The sequence below is a fragment of the Chrysemys picta genome, chromosome 1, assembly GCF_011386835.1.
Source record: "Chrysemys picta bellii isolate R12L10 chromosome 1, ASM1138683v2, whole genome shotgun sequence".
Taxonomy (NCBI): domain Eukaryota; kingdom Metazoa; phylum Chordata; order Testudines; family Emydidae; genus Chrysemys; species Chrysemys picta.
This window is the reverse complement of record NC_088791.1, coordinates 126,420,394-126,440,394: the sequence shown is the minus strand read 5'-3', so window position 1 is coordinate 126,440,394 and position 20,001 is coordinate 126,420,394. Positions and strand designations below refer to the sequence as shown.

The window sequence follows — 20,001 nt, the reverse complement described above, 5'->3', positions numbered from 1 at the left end:
AACACATTTTTAATTAGATGTTCAGATTTAACTACAGGAAATTAAAGTGTGTAGCTTTTGGAGATTTTAGGGAGGAAAAAAAAGGAGGTTAAATTGGAGTGCTATTGCATTTCTGCCTTTTTTTATTATCTACACAAAATACTAAAGGCCAATGTTGAGATTTTTAAAGCATTGCAGGCAACTGAGCTGCACATTTTAAGGCAGCGGGGCGGAACTAGGAATAGCATTTTAAAAATTACTTCAGAAATTTTTTTACAAGAGGTTTAAAGTACAACAATGCTAATTTTGAGCATCAGAGGTAAATAATCCTGGGCAGGGTACTCAGATAGTATAAACTGGCATAGCTCCTTTGAAGTCAGTGGAGCTACACCATTTACTCCAGCTGAGGATCTGGCCCTCATTTTCTAATAGAGGACCTGTTTGTGCTCCCACTGCTGTTAATAGGAGTTTTGCTTTTGAGTTGAATGGGAATGGAATCGGGCTGTAATTCACATGCTGATCTCTCTAAGTACACAGTCTGAAATCAGTTTTATTTTAACTACCATTATATATACAATAGGAAAACTACTACAGAATTCAGTTCAGCTGGTGCTCTCTTTTTAGTGTGGGGGTGGAAGTTACCTGAAAAATTGTTTCTGGTCAGTGAGCAAGAGATGAGATGAGATCTGAATAGGGCTTTGTGCAATTAATTATCTTTTCTTACCACTTGGGTTAATCAGGAGAGCAATATACTTGCATAATTTATCTCTAACTGAGCTTTAAAGAGTTATGTGTACTCCAAGTCAGAGTGGTTGAGCCAAACAATCCAGTGCTGTGTCTTCAGTGCAGTTATGCTTTTAATTGAATGAAGAATTTGTACATTGCTGTTTCACATTACTGTATGTATCATATTTTTTTTTAGTAAACTTTGTACATAGCCTCTTACTGGCTCTGCCACTGACTTCTTATTTGGCCTTAGGCAAGTCACTTAGGGTCTGATCATGTGAGAAGTTTATGTAAGCTGCTGAGTTCCCTCAACTCTTATCCACTGCAGTGGGAGTTAGATTGCTTAGTGATTTTCAAACATTACTCAATACCTTAGCCCTCGATTGTTCCTTGCCCAGTTTCTTTATCTGCAATACAGAAATATTAATAATAAAAAATTAATACTTGTCTCACAATACCTCTAATGAGGTATTATGAGACATAATTCATTAATATTTGTGAAACACTTTGAAATACTAGGAAGAAAATCACCATAATAGCATAAAGTTTATCGTTGTTTTATTATCATTTTGTTATCATTGGTACTTCCTATGAACCACACGTAACCAGACCATCAAGGTTTTAAGATAATATAGTGGTGCTTCTAGCTTTATTTGTTAAATTGGGTATTGACAAAGGGCATGAATCTAATTTATATTAAGGTCCATATACCACTGTGTCAGTAAAGAAGCCTTACAGTAGGCATAAATATACTGACAGGTTTGAGAGTAGCAGCCGTGTTAGTCTGTATCCGCAAAAAGAACAGGAGTACTTGTGGCACCTTAGAGACTAATAAATTTGTTAGTCTCTAAGGGGCCACAAGTACTCCTATTCTTTTCATAAATATACTGTAAGGCCCCTTTATACTGTTAGAGTGGTGCAAATGGCCTTAGTATAAATGAGAATTCAGGCCAAAGAAGCCATGTGCAAGTTCCAAAAAATGCATTTGAGACAGGTGGCTCACTCTTCAGGGAGGAAAGGGCAGGAGATAGGAATTCTCAAAGCCCATCTAAGTGACACCTGGGTAAGCAGTATACGCTGCAAGACTTTACTATGTAGAAGCCCTGCTGCTTTACTGCCATACTTATTGCCTCCAGTCATGTCCCACTGGGTTTCAGTATGCAGGGGCCTTTATCAGGGGCAGAACAAAGGATGACAGGAAAAGGGAAAGGAAAGGCAAGGAAGAAGAGGCATATATCAGGAAGAGACAAAGCAGTTTAAATGTTGAACGGTGGCATTCATGAGGCACAGAGGTTACAATTGGTGAGCAGCAAGCAAAACTCCACACAGCATAATGTGCAATCAAGGTGCCCGGTGAAAAATCAAGCTTACTTGCGGAGAGATTTGTCATAATTATTTCTAAAGAATGGCTTTAAACAACTGTGTATTTGTTTTGGGGTTGTTGTTTTTCTGCAATCTCTGTGCTCCCTTTGTTTGAGTGAGATGGAATATGTTATTCTGTATTTTTATGAGTGTCATAATCACAGGGAAGAAATAGGGTATGTTGAAAAGGTAATTCTCTCTTTGATGGGATTTTAGGGACAAAACTAAATTATAATTATGAGTATAATGATTATTATTATTATTAGAGTGTGTGGGAAAATGGGGAGGGAGATGCTGAACATTTTCACCATTTTTTCACTAAAATTTTGAAAAGTTTTTGAACATTTTCAACTAACTCTCTCTTACTATTCCCAGACAAAAAGTATGTTAAGATGGATTTAAGTTAAGAGTGTATGTATGAATAATTTGAGGTAAAAATCATCACAAGGATGTTGTAATTATCCCCAAACAAGCATTATAAATCCAGGAAATTCAGAGTTCAGGTTAACCTTTAAAAAGTTCCAATCAAGTTAAGGTTATTTGGGTGCCTTAACTGTGCATTTCCATAATTTAACTCCTCCCTACAGTGACATCATGCTGTAATGCTATAGTCATGCATAATAATATTTGCAGTGTTAGATTAGATTAAACTGAATTTTAAAGACACATTAGATTTTTTTCCCAGGCCCCCTCCCGCCCATTGGTGTCACTATACGACAGAGTTACAGTTGTTTGAGTGCTGCTGTATGGTTCATGCTGTTGACTGCAAGTTGAATGGTTCACAAAACCGTCACCATCCATGACTGGATTAAGGATGAGGCCCCTGACTTGACATATATAATGGAGACTCAGTGGGTGAGGCTGCAACTCCAGTATGCACTCACGCACTGGGTACTACATTCAGCATGAACTGAGATGGGATCGGGAAAGTGGTGTTACTGTGTTTTGATTTGATGTTAAATGTAGGAAGTTTTGGCCCCACAGCTTGATCTGATTGAGTAAGTACATCTTGTATGTGAGTCCTAGCATGGATTTAAGATGGAATTAGTATTGCTCTGCATGTTGCCCTGTTACATTGATGAGGCACTAAGTGAGCAGATTGTTCCCTCTATGTTGGCCCCATGGCCTTTATCAGAGGACACAGGCATTTCCAGTTTTTGGCTATGATAGAGAATTTGGCCAGTTTTTTTCCATCCCTACAAAATCTCCTCTTCTCCACTCAGAGGACTGATTTCATTGATATATCTCCTTTCACAGAGGGTTTTGACCAGTGCTGTGTATAGTCAGGTTCATGGGTCTAAACTGAGAGGTTGTTATGCCTGTCTGTGTACACACAATAATTTTTGCTCTCCAAATTCACCACCCAGCACAGACAAATTAAACTTTTATCTTGATTCTGTACTTCTCTCATGTGAGCTATAATTTGCTGCTGCTTTCTTCACCACTGCTGAGATTTTAAGCTTTATAAATTTAAAGATGGCCATTTGCCCTGTATAGCTTATGTTAGAGCAGACATTGAGAAATAATGAAAGCAGATTGCCGAGTGGAACGGAGCAAAGTGGCTTGACCTGTTTGTTCTAAGGAGAACACTGACAATTCACTAGCTGACGTCTAACCAGTGCTTAATAGTATAATAATAATATCTTCACCTCCATAAATTTACTTCACACACTTGTACTGATGTTCTATTTCCTTTCCTCACTGCATTTCAACATTTGGGTTGATAGCGTTAGGGATTGTTTATTTTGTGTCACAACTCCCAAATCTATTTTCTGCTTTCTGTTCTACATCACCTTTACATTTACCTGATATTCACTCTTCGAATTCTTTGCTTCTGGTCTTATTTTGTATTTATTTGTGCTGAACTCCAATAGCTGTGTTTAGCCCATATCCTTAAACGATCTCAATCTTTCTGCAACTGATTGCATTGGTGTTCATTTCTTGCATCTCTCACTTCAGTGCAAGTTCTTTGTAGCTTGATCAGGAAATCTCAGTCTTCTCTGTTAAGTCTGCTTGTGTTAAGCTTGTATTAGCTTGCAGTTGTCCCCCATTACTAGAGAGCCTAAAACTAAAATGTACTTTCATCCTGATTAGACCTGCTGTTACCCTAGTTTTTCATTATTCTGGTTTATTAACATTGGAAGGCCTGAGAAAAATGCAGTAAGACAATAGAGGACCTTGTAATGTGATGACTCGGATGCAGACACAGCAGGCAGAGCTGCAGAAAATTAGAAATGGTAATACTTGTAATTAGAAATTCTGCAGTCAAGAAATGTTAGTTAGGAACTCATCAGCGGAATCTAAGTACACACATTAGTCTATATGGTGTGGAAATAATTAAGTCAAGCCAAGTGTTTCACCATACGGCTACCTCTGGAATCGGACGATGGGATCAATCCATGTTTCAAATTCTAGAGTACAACCACAGAAACCCTCAGCACCCATTGGTACATGTGGGTATGCCCCAAAATATAGTATGTGACTGCTCAGTTCCTCCTATAGCATTCCTGAATGGAGTACAGAGCTTCCAAAAGGTAGTTCTCCTGGGACTGAAATCACATGGTCAGTCAGTCCCCCTATATATAATCCAAAAGGCACAGCAGGAAAAGCACTAGGGGAGGGACACAAAGGTGGGGCATGTGACCTTCCCACGTGACCACCCACATGACTCCTCCCCGCCCCGCGCTCTCCCCGTTCCCTCCCCATGATCCACATCCATCCCACGTTACCGAGGATGGGGGGCTTTGTCCTCCTCCCGCTGTGCCAGACTTCTGCTGTACAGACCTCAGGCAGGAGGACTCAGAAGACGCAGATGCATAGAAAGGCCGGGCTGGGGGCGGTAGAGCTGCACCGGAGGAGCTGCTGGTGTGTGGCCACCCAGCAGCTCCACATTCTGCTCCTTTCGCAGCTGCGGTTCCCGAGAGATTCCAATGAAGTCAATGGGAGTTTGGCCATTGACATTAATAAGAGCAGATTTGGGCTTTTAGATTTTAAAAGAGCAACATTACAGTGTATTCTTCAAAACAGGATTGTCTTTCTATGCATGTTGGAAACTAACCTGTACATTTGATATGCCAAGTACTTTTGTAGATGGATGGAAATATTTAAAGACCCTGGACACCTTAGATTACATCAATAAGCTTAAAGATAATAAAGCAATTTAATTTAGCAAGTTTACATTAAAAAGCTCTACCTTTCTTAAAACATTGGAAATTCAGGCTATTAGTTAGAAGTTTTGAAGAAAAGGGGGCGGAGTTGTTTTTTATTAGTCAAGCTACAAAAACATACCAATCATTTAAATTCAACTTCATAATCAATCTCTGAGCAATTTATATTTGCATAAATGATGTATATTGATCTGAAAACTATGCTAAAGCATATCCAGAATCCATTACCAAGTTATATCCTGGTTTCACCTCCACTGTAGATCACTTTATTTTTAAGACTGTAATTGACATAATTAGAAGTATTGATTCAATTTAAAAAGCAGCAAGTTAACTGTAAAAGTGCCAACAGGCTTTAAAAATAGTCAATCTACTGTTGCTTTGCTTGCATGGATGAATCTTAGTTTAGAGTGAAAATTTTTTCTTTCTGTGAAGTTTTAAGTTGTCTCTCTTATTTTGGATGTGCACTTTACATTGAAATAGAGATGTTCTTCACTTGCATGTTGTTTGTTTGGTGTCACAGAGTCCTGAAGAGGTCTGTGTATGGAAATGAATATCATAAAATAATTTCTGGTAGCATCTTGGAGGAGGTACCACAACTGAAAAACATTTTTGGGTGAGCAAGTGTCTTCAAGGTAGAAGATTCTGTGGGTATAAAATTAATCTTGAAAAATGGGGCAGCATGACCTTTTAGCTAGGACAAGGAGTTACATTTTGTACTGTTTTATAGCTAAAATCAGGCAGAAAATTCAAGTAGTTATTTCCAGTATTAACCAACAAGCAAGTGTGTGTGTGTGTGCACGCACATGCGCAAGTGTGTACAGGGGCAGGGGCGAGTTATACATAGTGGTGCTTGCGTAAGTGTAAAAACCTAACAATAGCACACAAAGGTCTCCATAGCAGAATCAAGGGCCTTGAGTTTACAGTTTAAAAAAAGCTTCTCTGTAAGAAGTCTTTTAATTAACACATTGATTACTCAATTCTTCTTTTGAAGCTGTAGCACAGCAACACTTTTCTTTCACATAAAGCTTTTGAAAAGTTCACTTGATGGCAGTTCTATGTAGTACTTAAAAAGAATGGAAGAAACAGGCAATGTTACTATAGATCTCCCTGGAGAAAATGCCCAATCAATTCATTCCGGCAGTGGAAACACAGTGTAGGTTCTTTCAGTGATGCTAAAACTACAAGAGCCGTTTTCAACTATATTTAGCACTCCAGGATCTTTTTTTTCCCCAGTACACTTAAGTAAAAATCTGAAGCTTACTTTCAACACATTATACGTTTCCAGTAAAATGTGCTGTTCCTTCTAAAAATACACTGGTGGAAGGGAACAGAACATTTAGTACCACTTAACATTAACTAAAAGTTGGCTGTATACATAACACTACAAATATCTTTCTGAGGTTGTTGTTTGGAGCTGTTTATGTAGCAAGATGCACGTCTTAATAACAGTTCAGTGTGGGCTATATTAAACAAGTTTGTACCTTCTCGTGGGACTAGGTTTAAAATTAGTGAATGGTGCTGAGGTAGAGAGAGAGAGAGAACTTGACTTATGTATAGTTATCACTGGTGTATAGACCCTCATTTTGTAATGTCATATACAATGACATTTTGCTAGGCGTGACATTTTGAGGTTTCTCTGCCTTTTTTTTCTTGCTAGATTTAAACCGTGTACTGCCCTGACACCCTTTAAAATCAGATACTGTTTTTTATAATTGTCAGTGGTCTCCAAAGAAAGAAAGAAGGACATTAGATACTGCTTTGTCTGTGGTTTGACTCCTGTTTTCTTGGAATTGAGTATATATTAAAACAATGTAGCATGAAAGCTGCTCTTGGTAGCTCTGCCTTTCATTATTTCTAGTATTGTATTTCGGTACTTTGGATGCTGCATTTAAAAATACACAATCCTCTTCATGGAGATTACAGATCCCATGTACATTTTGCAACAGAAGGTTGTTTGGTCCTTGACCATATTTCTTCTCCTCACACTGTTGTGAAGCTATATTTGTATACCTGGCTTTTGCCATCTGCTCCAGAAGGGGCTCCAGTTCAGTGAGGTGAATATAAATTGGGCTAAATCCTGAAGTTCTTGATAGATTGTACTTAGTTCTTTCTCAGCCAAAGCTGAGGCACTCTGATACCATGGTGATGAGCACAGTATAAAATCCTAGTCAGACAGATATGTTTGATCCGATGACATCAGTGGAAGTTCTTCGAGTGCTCGTTCATGTTCATTCCAATCGGCTGTGTGCGCGCGCACGGGCACAGTGGCCGGATGATTTTTCCCCTAGCAGCATCCGTCGGGCCGGCCTGGGCGCCCCCTGGAGTCGCACCTTCATGGCGCTCAATATAGCACCCTGCCGATCCACCACCCCTTCAGTTCCTTCTTACCGCCAGTGATGGCTGGAACTTCCCTTAGCCCTTGCTTAGCAAGCGCGTTCTATAGTTACCTGTATATAGTTACCTTAGTATCTGTTATTAGTATTAGAGTTCTTAGTATAGAGTTGTTGAGGGGTCCCCCCCCCCATTCCGCCTCCCCGGAGCTGTGGTATGCCGCGGTCCCTGGGGTTTAAAAACTGTCTGGCCTGCGTGTAGCTTGATTTAGGGTGTACTGATGATATTAATTTGGATAATATGGGAATTTAATTTATTAATTTATTTTTTATTTAATTTATTAATTATATTTATATATTTATAAAATATATTTTCCCACAACAATATTAATAATTATTATCATCAATATTAATTAGTATGGGTTTTAGGCTTGCCAATCTGTTTGATCAGAAGATAAAAGTTCTTGTCCTGAATCAGGCTTTACAGAATTTACAAAGGACCCTCGGGGGTATGACAGGAAGCTCACTTCAGACAGATATAGGCTTAAAGACTTTTTATTAAAATCAATAATAGTAAGTAAATGGCAAAATACCCAGAGTTATAAAGTTACAATTCCATTACTACTATTCAAAAGATACATATGATAATATAGCATTATGTGCAACAAAGCTTTGGTTAATATACTCACACCCTTCCTTGATAACCTGGTGGTAAGAGACACAGGAACAGCCTTGCAGTTCAGGTTTCTCAATTCTTGAATGAGGGATGCAGTGCTTAGAAAATGCTAAGAGCTATCAAAGCTGACTAGGGTTTACTTGACTAACTTACATTTAAAATCAAAACCTAATAAAAAAAGAATAAAACTTAGGGAAACCGAGCTTAGCCTAGTTCCTTTGAAACTTAAAGTTTAAGAAGAACAAATATAGCCTACTGATAGTAGCAGTCATCGTAGATAGTTGGAGGAAGTAAGTGAGAATAGAGTAAAGTGAGAATGGAGATGGAGCAAAGTGAGAAATGCAGTATTCTATTGAGGTGGGTCACTTCTTTTATAGGGCAAATGCCGGAAAGTCTTCCTCTTAGGCCCAAATTTCATTCCTCACCCACAGAAATGTTAGGGTACACTTACCCCATAGGCTAATATGTATGTGCATATTGATGACTGGTATGTACGCACATCAGTCTCTTGTGGGTACAACATTGAAAAATCCCCTATGCCGTTCTCCATTGTCTATTGGTCTAAAAAGGTCATAGGCGTAGGTACTTTTCTATTTCGATAACAAGGTATAGGTCAACTTTGTTTTCTGGGTAAAAGGGCACAGGATATAGATATGCTAACTTTGCTTTAGCTTAACATGCAGGTTTTGGCCTGTAGATTTCTTGCATTACAGCCAAACTTATTTTTAATATAAATCTATGAACCTATTACAATACTTAAACTATAAGAAAAGATATATACATATATATATATAAAAGCAAGCAAGTTAGTCCTATAGGCTACATGCGCAAAGCGCAATACATACTTTTCGTTTTTACGGTGCCTAGGAGAGGGCCACCAAAAGGATCGCTGTAAGATGTGCCGCGAGTTCCACCCTAGAACTCTTAAAGAAAGGGAACAGCGGCTTAAGGTAATCCTCATGGAGGCAGCCCTATGCCCCCACTCGGACTCGGGCTCAGGGGACCCGGCTCCTAACACTTCGTCCTCAATGCGGAGTGCCCGGCACCGTCATCAAGCTCGGCACCAAGAAAGGACTTGTCCCAAGACGCTCGGTGCTGACACGGCACCTCACGAGGCCTGGCTGAGAGCAGGCACTGATCCCACTCACCGGTGCCTCAGAAGAAAAAGAAAAACCGCTCCCCTCAGTCTAAATCCAGAGAAGTGATTCCCCAGGCGGGCTACAGTTCCGGATCCCCTACTGGGGAGGGAAGAACCTCCAGCGCTGGTGGACCCACCCTGCCCCCCTGGTGCAGTCAAGAGGGAAGCCAGCTATGATGTCCAGGCACTCCCCCTCTCCATGTCCCTTGCCACCGGTCCACTCGGACAGAAAGCCTACCTGCTCCATGAGCTCTTGATGCTTGAGGCACCGAGGCTCAGTTCCTCCATGGTCTTCAGTCTCTGAGACCTCGGAGTCAGAGTCCGACTCCTATCGCTCCAGGAGAAGCAGGAGCCGCAGATCGAGGTCTGGGAGAGACAGGAGAGAACCCCAGGCAGGGCCTCCCCAGTGGCAGAACCCACCACAGTGGCCCTTCTGGACCCCGTGGGCCTTTCACCAAAGACAGGAAGGGACCCAAGGTCACCGCTCCGCAGCGTCTTCTGTGGCCTCAACCACCTTTATCCCGCCATCGACTACGAATCTTCCCTCGGAGCCTGCAGCCCCTGCACCATCAAACGAACCACTGGCACTGACATTGCCCCAAGAGTCTAGGGACCCCCTGGGGGCAGATGGCAGGGAGCATCCACTCCTTATAAGCGCTTCCTTTTCTTCATCACTTGATGAAGCATTGGCGGGTACAGCCGTAGCCCCAGTGCTCAAGGACAACAGGGTGCTGCAGCAGTTGCTGCGCAGGGCTGCTCAGGGTCTGGGCATTAAGGCCGAGGAGTTAGTTGAGGAGACTTCAACTATGGTGGACATCCTTGCCCCCTCAGGACCTTCCTGGATTGCTCTTCCACTCATTAAAATCATTGCGGACACCACCAAGACCCTGTGGCAGACCCCAGCTTTCTTTCCGTCCACTGCCAAGTGCAATGAGAGGCGTTATTTCGTGCCCTCCAGAGGGTTCGAACATTTATACTCCCATCCGCCCCCTGACTCTCTTGTTGTGGACACTGCTAACCAGCGTGAGAGACAGGGCTTCCAAGGGCCCTCCCCAAAAAACAGGGAGGCTAAGCATCTAGACCTTGTTGGGAGAAAGGTCTATTCCACAGGGAGTCTGCAATTCCGTATCTCGAACCAACAGGCCATCGTCAGCAGGTACTCATATAACACCTGTGCAGCGATGGCCAGATTTACAGAGCTTCTCCCATCAGACTCCCGAACCGAGTTCTCGGTCTTGGTGGAGGAGGAGAAGCTAGTTTCCCGGGCTACCCTCTGGGCCGCATTGGACACTGCAGATGCTGTAACTAGGGTCATGGCGACTGGGGTAGCCATGAGGAGGGGATCCTGGCAGGGAGCAGAGACTCCACTCTCTGGATGTCCGCAGGGCACTGGCCTTTTACATCGAGAGAACGAAACCGTTCAGAAAATCAGTACAGTTGTTCATGGCAGTGGCGGACAGGATGAAAGGTCAGCCAGTTTCATCCCAACACATCTCGTCATGGATAGTGTCCTGTATCTGTGAGTGCTATGACCTGGCAGGTGTTCCCGCATCTCCGATCACTGCGCACTCCACCAGGACACAGGCTTCATCTACAGCGTTCCTGGCTCAGGTTCCCACCCAGGAAATCTGCAGAGTGGCGACGTGGTCCTCCATATACACTTTCGCTGCACATTATGTGATTACCCAGCAGGCGAGAGATGATACGGCCTTCAGACAAGCAGTACTCCAATCAGTGGACAGCTCCGACTCCACCTCCTGAACTTGGCTTGAGAGTCACCTGATTGGAATGGACATGAACAAGCACTCGAAGAAGAAAAAACTGTTACTCACTTCTTGTAACTGATCTTTGAGATGTGTTGTTCATGTCCATTCCAATACCCACCCTCCTACCCCTCTGTTGGAGTAGCTGGCAAGAAGGAACTGAAGGGGTGGCAGGTCAGCAGGGTCCTATATATTGAGCCCCATGAAGGCATGACTCCAGGGGGCGCCCAGGTTGGCCCAACGCATGCTGCTAGGGGAAAAATCTTCCTGCCACCGTGCATGTGCATGCGCACACACCTGATTGGAATGGGCATGAATAACACATCTCGAAGAACAACAGTTATGAGAAGTGAGTAACTGTTTTGGGGTTTTTTGACAGAATAGGAATGTCAAGAATTTGCCCGTAGTTTATAAAGTGTTTTTGGAACCTTTGGGATGACGGATATTATAGAAATATAAAATATTGCCATTAGAAGTCTTTTTTTTACTCCAGAGACCAGTATTTTAACTTTTAAAATATCAGCCCAATGTTAAAAACAAAAAAACCCAACTACAGTTTCAAGGAGCTATCCTTTATCCTTTTAATGCTATTATTGAAGATTCTTTAGGAAGAAATTAGTACTTGAAAATCAGTTGGGGAAAAGACATCCTTTGAGGAGGAGTTGTTATTACCTAATATATTGTGCCTAAAGGCCCCAATGCAATCATGAGACCTCACTATATGCATGTATAAGACAAAGACCATCCTTGTCCTAACTAGAGATAGTGGGCTGGTCCAGGTCAGCATATGTAAATTTGTCTCTATGATTCCATTATATGATGCATGTTTATAGTGTTTGGACTTGTCTGTACTTGAAAGTTAATTCGGATTAAGGTAGGGTGTGAATTTAGAGAACAATTCCTATTCCTAAATAGCACCATGTGTGTACACTTTTATTCTGGAGCCCATTTTGTTGATTCAGCTAAATCTTACACGCACACACACACACACACGCACACACACACACAAATTGCAGCACTGAAATAATAAATCCACTATAAACTCCAACAATAGAACTAAACTCATACTGGCATATGTATTAGCTTTACAAACTTCCATTTTGAATGACGTAAAGACGAGTCCTGTACTGTCGAACGTAAACATCAGCAGAGATGGGACATTGCAATTCCAGCTGCCATGGTGCGAAGTAGTTGTCAGCTCTGTCTAATGCCCTTTGGATGATCACATGGTAGAGGATTACAGGTACAAAAAAGGAACTATTTCAGTCCCTATCCAGTTGCAGTCAGTGCAAAACTCTGTAGACTTCAGTGGGAGCAGGATTAGGCCCTATACGAGGATGAGACCTACTAAGTGCTTTAATTGATTACAACCTGACAATTCTGTAGAAGTTCAGTATTTCCTTGCAATGATTTAATTTGTTTAAATGTCACCTGTATAAATGGCAGGGGCTATTGGTTTCTTGACAGTGTTGTTGGCACTTTATCAAAGTCAGATGTAGCATGGACTTGCCTAGCAAAATTAAGAGTTGTGAAAGGTGGAGCTGGCACATGAAATGTTACCTCTTATTGTATAGTTAAGAAATTTCCTTCACTATGTTACTTAATCCCAATTTAGACAAAGAAGGATCTTAAGACATAGCAGCTGTACAGGAGACGCTTGTTTGCAGCAACACTTTGTAAGAGCAACCACTGCTTATGAGCAACATTTCCCCTGGGAACACGTTTCCTACTGTGAATTGTCAACACTCCCCATAACAGCAACGGCCGCTTAGGAGCAATATAGCAAAAGGACACCGATATGTTGCTACTTATGAGTGTCTGCTGTACTAAAAGTTTACTTGTCAGAGTTCATGACCCATGTAGACAAAATAAGATACTAAGTTTCTGCCTTCTACTACTACCAGAAGCAAAGAGAGACCATGCAAAGCAGGGGCACCTCAGAAAATTTTTCCATGGTACATGGTGTCTATCCCTTTGGGGCCATCTCCACTGCAGCTGCTGACCCCCCAGCACCTCGCCTGCTGAGTCCATGCCATGTTTATTCCCTACCACCCAGCCTGACCTGCCCAGGTGCAATGTCACTACGCATCCCTGAAAGGGGACATAGGCTACTGGATGCAGGATGAGGCCTGGCAGGCCCCCAGGAGGGAGCCCAGAGCAGGAGCTGGCCCTATGGCAGCAGCCAGGAACAGCAATGCTGGCCACTCCACCCACAACTGTGCCCCCTCAGGTTTGGCTCCAGGGCCCCTAAGGCATGATGGGGGACCAGCAGGGCCAGAATTGATAAGTGATGTGACCTGGTGCATGGGGATCGCAACACCACTCATTTCATGTTGGCCCTCTGGCCCCTCCTTTATGACAGAGGACCATCAGGGCCATACCTGAGTGGGTCGACAAAAAAACAGAGGGATATCTCCTAAGCTTTTGCCAAGCTGGTCTCTTTATCTCAGTCTCAACTCAGACTGCACATTCTCAGAGAATGATTCACAGTGTGGTCGATTCCAATTTCTTCAGGGTACAGAAAGCAAAGCATCCATTTCGTTACAGGTGGCCCCTTTTCTTTCTTCATCCCACCAGACTCCTTTGCTTGCTTTTTCTTTCCTCTTCACTCAATCTGAGCTAAAATCAGCACAGAGATCAATGAGACAAAATATAGATAATTCCGGCATTTGAATGTAGGAAGGATATGGCATGAGATGCCAAAAAGAATAAGACAGTTTTCTGTAAAATTCTTACTCCTTCACTGATTTATTTTGGTTGGTCTTGATCCTCCTTCCTAGTACAATCCTTTTCAGAATAGTGCAGCTGTTTTCTTGTTGACTCTTGGTATTTGTTTTTTCCCTCCTCCTTCATCAACCAGTATTGTACCCATCCTCCTCCTCTTCCTGTCCAAGAGCACAAGGGAACCAAGAGTGGAATGGAGCATTTTCTTTCTAAAAAGTGATCCTGTAAAAATTATCTCTTGAAGTTCCGCGCATATTGTCTCTCAGAGTATGTCTACACTGCAATTCAACAGCCCCATAGCCTGAGCCTCGCAAGCCCAAATCTGCTGGCACGGGCCTGCCACAGGTGTTTAATTGCAGTGTAAATACAGCCTCAGGGACTCAAGATCAAATCTGCTCAGTTTGCAGTTGAAAAGAGGTTTTTCCTAACTGCCAGCACCCTCAAATACATCCTTCTTTCTGAAAATGAAGATGGCTCACATATCAGCCACAATAACGCTTCTACATTTGGAACCTGGATAAGAGCTTCAGCACAAACTTAAACTCCCCAGCTGTATTGGTTCTGCAGAACTAAGAGGAATAAAGAGTAGGCAATGCTTATATTTGAAGTAAAGTAATCGTGTTGTACTCTAAATGCACCTAGAGGGTAGATTTTTTTGATTAAGAAGGCACTGTTTTTGTCTAGTCACTTTTTCTGATCATGACAACACTATAAACACAGTTTGGTTTAGTTCAGTGGTTCCCAAACTTTAACAACCTATGAACCCCTTTCACTAAAATGTCAAGTCTTGCAAACCCCTTCCTAAAAATGAATATTTCCAGGGATTGTCTCGTTTACCTGATATAAATTATAAAAGCAGTGATCTTGGAAATATAAAATTTGTTTTATGACATGCTTATTACACACTATTTATTATTAAGTGTCCCTGGCCTCTGTTTGCCAGAAGCTGGGAATGAGTGAAAGGGGATTGATCACTTGATGATTACCTGTTCTGTTCATTCCCTCTGGGGCACCTGGCACTGGCCACTGTCGGAAGACAGGATACTGAGCTAGATGGACCCTTGGTCTGACCCAGTAGTGCCATTCTTATGTTCTCATTTATCATTATAGTATTTTGATTACATTTATGAAAATGGCAACACTCTTCCAAGATCTCACTTTCGTAGCTTGTATCGCTTTGAATAAGCCTATTATAAGACAAGGCTCCTATGTTTCATCAAGAAGTATCAGATGTGAAACAGCATGAAGATATTTAAGAAGCCAACTCCAAGAGTTCCACCTACACAAGCATTCAGGTCTTAAGCAGTTCAGAGAAACAACACACGTTACAACAAAGCTTAAACTTGTTCGTCATAATAATTTTAAAAACAATACTAGCTGCCTATTTAATTTTAAAAACAGCAAAAAATATCCACCTCCCTTTCCATTTCTTATAAGGAGTCTTGAAGTTTAAATGTCCTCAGTGTGATAGATATGCTTGCTTTGATCCTCTTAGGTCTTGGAAGTCCAGGGGTTCCGAACTGCTGGCCCCTTGCTGCCTGGGGGCCCCTAGGGACAGCTCTGTCCGCCATTAGGGACTTTTTTCCCGAGAATCACCTGTAATATTTCACGAACCCCCAGTTTGGGAACCACTGGCTTAGTTGTAGGGCATGTCTGCCCTTTAGCGCCCCCTGTAGATATTTGGGCTTGGGCTGGGACCCCACAAGGCGGGAGGGGTCCCCCTCAAACACCTACATCACAGTTTTACAGCCCTACAACCAGAACCCTGTGAGCTCAAGTTAGTTGACCTGGGCCAGCCATGGGTGTTTAATTGAATTGTATACAATACCTTAAGTCACAATCAATCCTTCAATACTAACTCTGTGACACCAAGCACAAAGCTCCCATTAACGTCCATGGCAGGTTCTATGCGTGGAACAAAAGGAGAATATACCACTGAGTTATGAATTGTATATCACAATTGCTTCATTATAATCACAAAGACTCATCAACAGTCTTTTCAGAATTTGTGGTGCTTTATAAAGATTACTATTTCTGTTAAGCCATACCTGTTTTTGATAGGCCCTACTTAGTGGTATTTTCACCACCATAATGAATTTAATATTTTATAGTTCTGGGTATCTTGTGGCTAACTAATGTTGCCAGTTCTCATGATTTTATCACAAGTCTTGTAATGTTTGGTAGCTTGGGGTTTTTTTTAAAGTCCAGCTGCTGGAATCAAGAGATTGCATGAGAATCTTCTGCTTTCATTTTCACAAAAATAAGTAAGTTTCTAGGTGTCATGGTGTGGAGAAAAGCTTGAAATGTGAAGCAAATGCAGCCTGGAGCCTCAGAAACCAGAAAGAAAACAATAAGCACCCCAAATTTATTGGATTATTTTTTTAATCCCATGATTTTAAAGCCAATCTTCTGATATCTTCTGATGGTCGGCACTATATTTGGAGAATTTATTATTGCTGGGAAGCAGAGATAACCATATAGCCAAATCTCTTATTAAATGGTTAAGTCCTCAGAGATAAAGGAAAGCCTCTTGATTGGTCCTGCTGAGTTTTCCATTTTCCAATTCTGCTCTACAGCCTAGTTTGATGTATTTAGTCATGTGTACAGTGCTTCTGCTTTTCCTCTCAAGCTTTTAGAATAGGATCATGGGAGGAAACCATCAAATGATCTTATTGTGTGCTCCCAAAGCAGAGGTTTGGACAGCAAAAAACTGTGAAGCTTTGGTTTAAAAATAATACATTTCTTTTATATCTAGTTTTAAGCACCCATTACCCAAAACAAAAGAATTAGACACTGTACATAAGGCAATTCAACAATTTTAGTAAAAGCTGGGCCCAATGAACCAGCAGCAACCCCCCAGCAAAGAAACCATTCCATTTTAGGTTTCAAGGAGGATGAAAAGTAGAAGTAGATGATGAAAGCATGGTGGAGCTGCCACCTTTTAGAGCTCAGGAGTAAACCCTCTTATTATGTCATTGTGCACCTTAGCCAGGTATCCAAAGGCGGGGGAAGTATATAGGACCCAAAATATTATCAACCCAGAAACTTTAAGTGCCTCCACCTATCACACACCAGCCTATATATACATTATTAAACACCAGTCTGTGGGGTGACTTGAAGATCTTTTGGCAGAGTGATGTGGTGCCATGTAACCAGTTAGAGTTTAGGTCCCTAGAGCATAGTCTGGCAAGATGTGACTCTCTGGTGGGCCTCCCTGGCAAATGGATGGAGTGGCATCCACTGATTCCAGAAAGAGATGCATCCAGCTCTGTTCCACTGGCAGGTCAAGATTCACCAATATGCCCCTACAGCTTTGCGGAGCATATTGATGAATCTGTCCCACAACCTTTAAAAAGGATCAGGTGGGCAGAAAGGGGAAAAAAGGAAAATGAAGGGAGGGGAAAAAACAGAAGAAGAAACAAGACACTATAGTGGGACTTGCTGCTATTTAAAAGATAGTTCAGTTTTCCCCTGCCCTTTTAGTTTGTGCAAAGTTTATTGCATAGCAGCACGGATATGTAAAAGATATCATTAGAGACCAATCATTAAAGGGGAGAGAGAGTGCAGTCAAGATGCTCTTTTAATAAAACTGTGTATGCGTGTGTATTAGCTGTGGGCTATATGGACTAGCTCTTTATGGAGAAATCCATTTTATTTCTCAATGGTTCCTGAATCTTTACACTGGCATTTGGCTGTTTCTTGAAAAGAGAGAGTTGTGTTTTTTTTAAATAAAATGTTTTATGCTATTCTTCTTGAGCTGATACACTTTTAAAATAGTCTGTGACTAGCAAAATCAAACCCTTAGCAGCAAATTGTGAAGGATTAAATCTGGGAACATAATATGTCTAGAAACAAAAGGTCATTATTGCTCACATTTCTTCTATTGTTGCAGATTTTGTTAATGTTTATCAATTTACTCCTCTGCTTTAGTTTTCAAATGTTTTAAACAGACAACTAGTTTTGGGATTTAAAAGAACTAAGTGTAACAGAAATTAACAAAACTTAACATGAATAGATATGTTTTTCTTGATGTTTTCTTTTAAAACATGTCAATAAAAATTAAAAAAACAAAAAACAAAAAAGCAAATCCAACATGCCTGTACATTCCCAGAGTTGCTGGAAGCCCAAACACAACAGCACTGCATGGAAGTGTGACAACAAGGAAGTAAATTGGACTCTTGTTTATTGGTAATGAAGTAGTATTTATTTACTATTTTCTTTATATTGTAGTAATCCTCAGAGATCCCAGTCACAATTGAGGCCTCACTGTGCTAGGCACTGTACAAACAGATGTGAAGATGCAGTCTCTGACATGAAGTGTTAGAGTCCAATCCTGCAACCATTGCTGGGGTGCAGGCTTAAAACCATGAATAGTTCCAGTGGCATGTGTGGGCCAGATCCTTGACTGGTGTAAATTGTCACAGCTCTATTTAAGGCAAATACCTACTTGCGTGCATAACTTTATTCAGTCCTTAGCTTTCATGCTCAGTTCTTTAAACACACGTGAGTAGCCACACTGAGCCAGAGTGACTTCAGTGGAGCTATGACGATTGATACTATCTGAGGATCTGTTCAATGTTTCCATTCACATGAGCACTGGAGAACTGAGCCCCAAGGCTTTCAAGGATCAGGACCTGAGACAACAGGTGGCACACAAAAGGTGGGGATAGATGGAATCAATCAAATGTATATAATTTTGCATGCTATATAAAGAGAAACTCACCAGTTGCCTAGTCTGAAATGCAGACAGTTAATGCAGTGTTTCCAAATTTCCAAATCTAATGATATTTAATGTTTTTCTTAAAGCTCCAGCTGCTGGAGTCCTGTGATTGTGTAAGAAGCTCAGCTTTCTCATATTTGTGTGTGCGTGTATATATAAATATGAAGTAACTTTCTAGCTTTCATGGTTGCAGAAATAAAATTGAAAATGTGACCTCTAAAGGCTCAAAACCCAAAAAACAGATAAAAATAACCCAATGTTTGTTATTTTTCAGACTTATGATTTCTAGATCAATCTCGTGATTATTATGGGATTCATGATTTTTTAAAACTTTGATCTGGCAATACTCTATAAATGGTGAGAAGTAAATTTGATTACAAAAATACTTTTAGCTTGAATAATTGATGATACTATTAGTTGAACAGCTGAGGAATTTTTTCTATGAGTATTGTGTTGACGGTGTCCCTTTAAGGATTGTTTATAGTCCTCTTGCATTGTAAGACAGTTGAATATTTCAAAATCTGGAACAAGGGAGGATTTGTGTCTTTGGCCAATTAAATGGTACCTGGTGTCCCTGGAGTGGGAGCTATCAGCTTCATTCTCATCTCTCTTCTTAATGAATGAATAAAAGGGGGAAAAAAAGATTTCACTAAAGAGCTGTAGACCTTGGACTATGCTTCTTTACTCTAGTTGCAGAGCTCTATAGGTAACCAGCTTTAGAAAACACATAGGTAGCAATGGAAATAGTAGCAATTGATCTCTATGCGTAGAAATAATTGCACATATTCATTAAAATATTCACATAGTATAATCTAATTATGCAATTTAATCTCCCAATTTCTTTTAGATTTGCAATAGTAATGCTCCTTTTACTTACACACACACACACACACACACACACACACACACACACACACACACAAGGCATGGGGGAGGATTTCAATCTAGTTCTTCATTCACTCACTGGATCAGTTTGAAAGTAATCCCGGATGCTGATTTCCAGGATCAGAGAGACTGGTGGTCTATTTTGAGATTTGGACACTTGATACATTTTGTAAGTCTCTTATTTTGAAAAGTAACTTGACTGCTGCGGCCCCTCATAGATAGGGCCCTACCAAATTCACAGCCATGAAAAACGGGTCACAGACCGTGAAATCTGGTCTTTTGTGTGCTTTTACCCTATGCTTTACAGATTTCATAGAGGAGACCAGCGTTTCTCATATTGGGGGTCCTGACCCAAAAGATTTGCAGGGGCGTCACAAGGTTATCTTTTTTGGGGGGGGGTCGTAGTATTGCCACCCTTACTTCTGCGCTGCCTTCAGAGCTGGGCAACTGGAGGGCGGCAGATATTGGCCGGATGCCCAGCCCTGAAGGCAGCGCTCTGCCAGCCTCAGCATAGAAGTAAGGGTGGCAATA

The 20,001-nt window shown here is 41.3% G+C and overlaps 1 protein-coding gene across 12 annotated transcripts in view; it reads left to right on the top strand.

Moving 5' to 3' along the window:
- PHF21B (PHD finger protein 21B) overlaps nucleotides 1-20,001 on the top strand; it is a 213,355-nt gene that overhangs the window by 87,064 nt on the left and 106,290 nt on the right. The window lies entirely within an intron of this gene.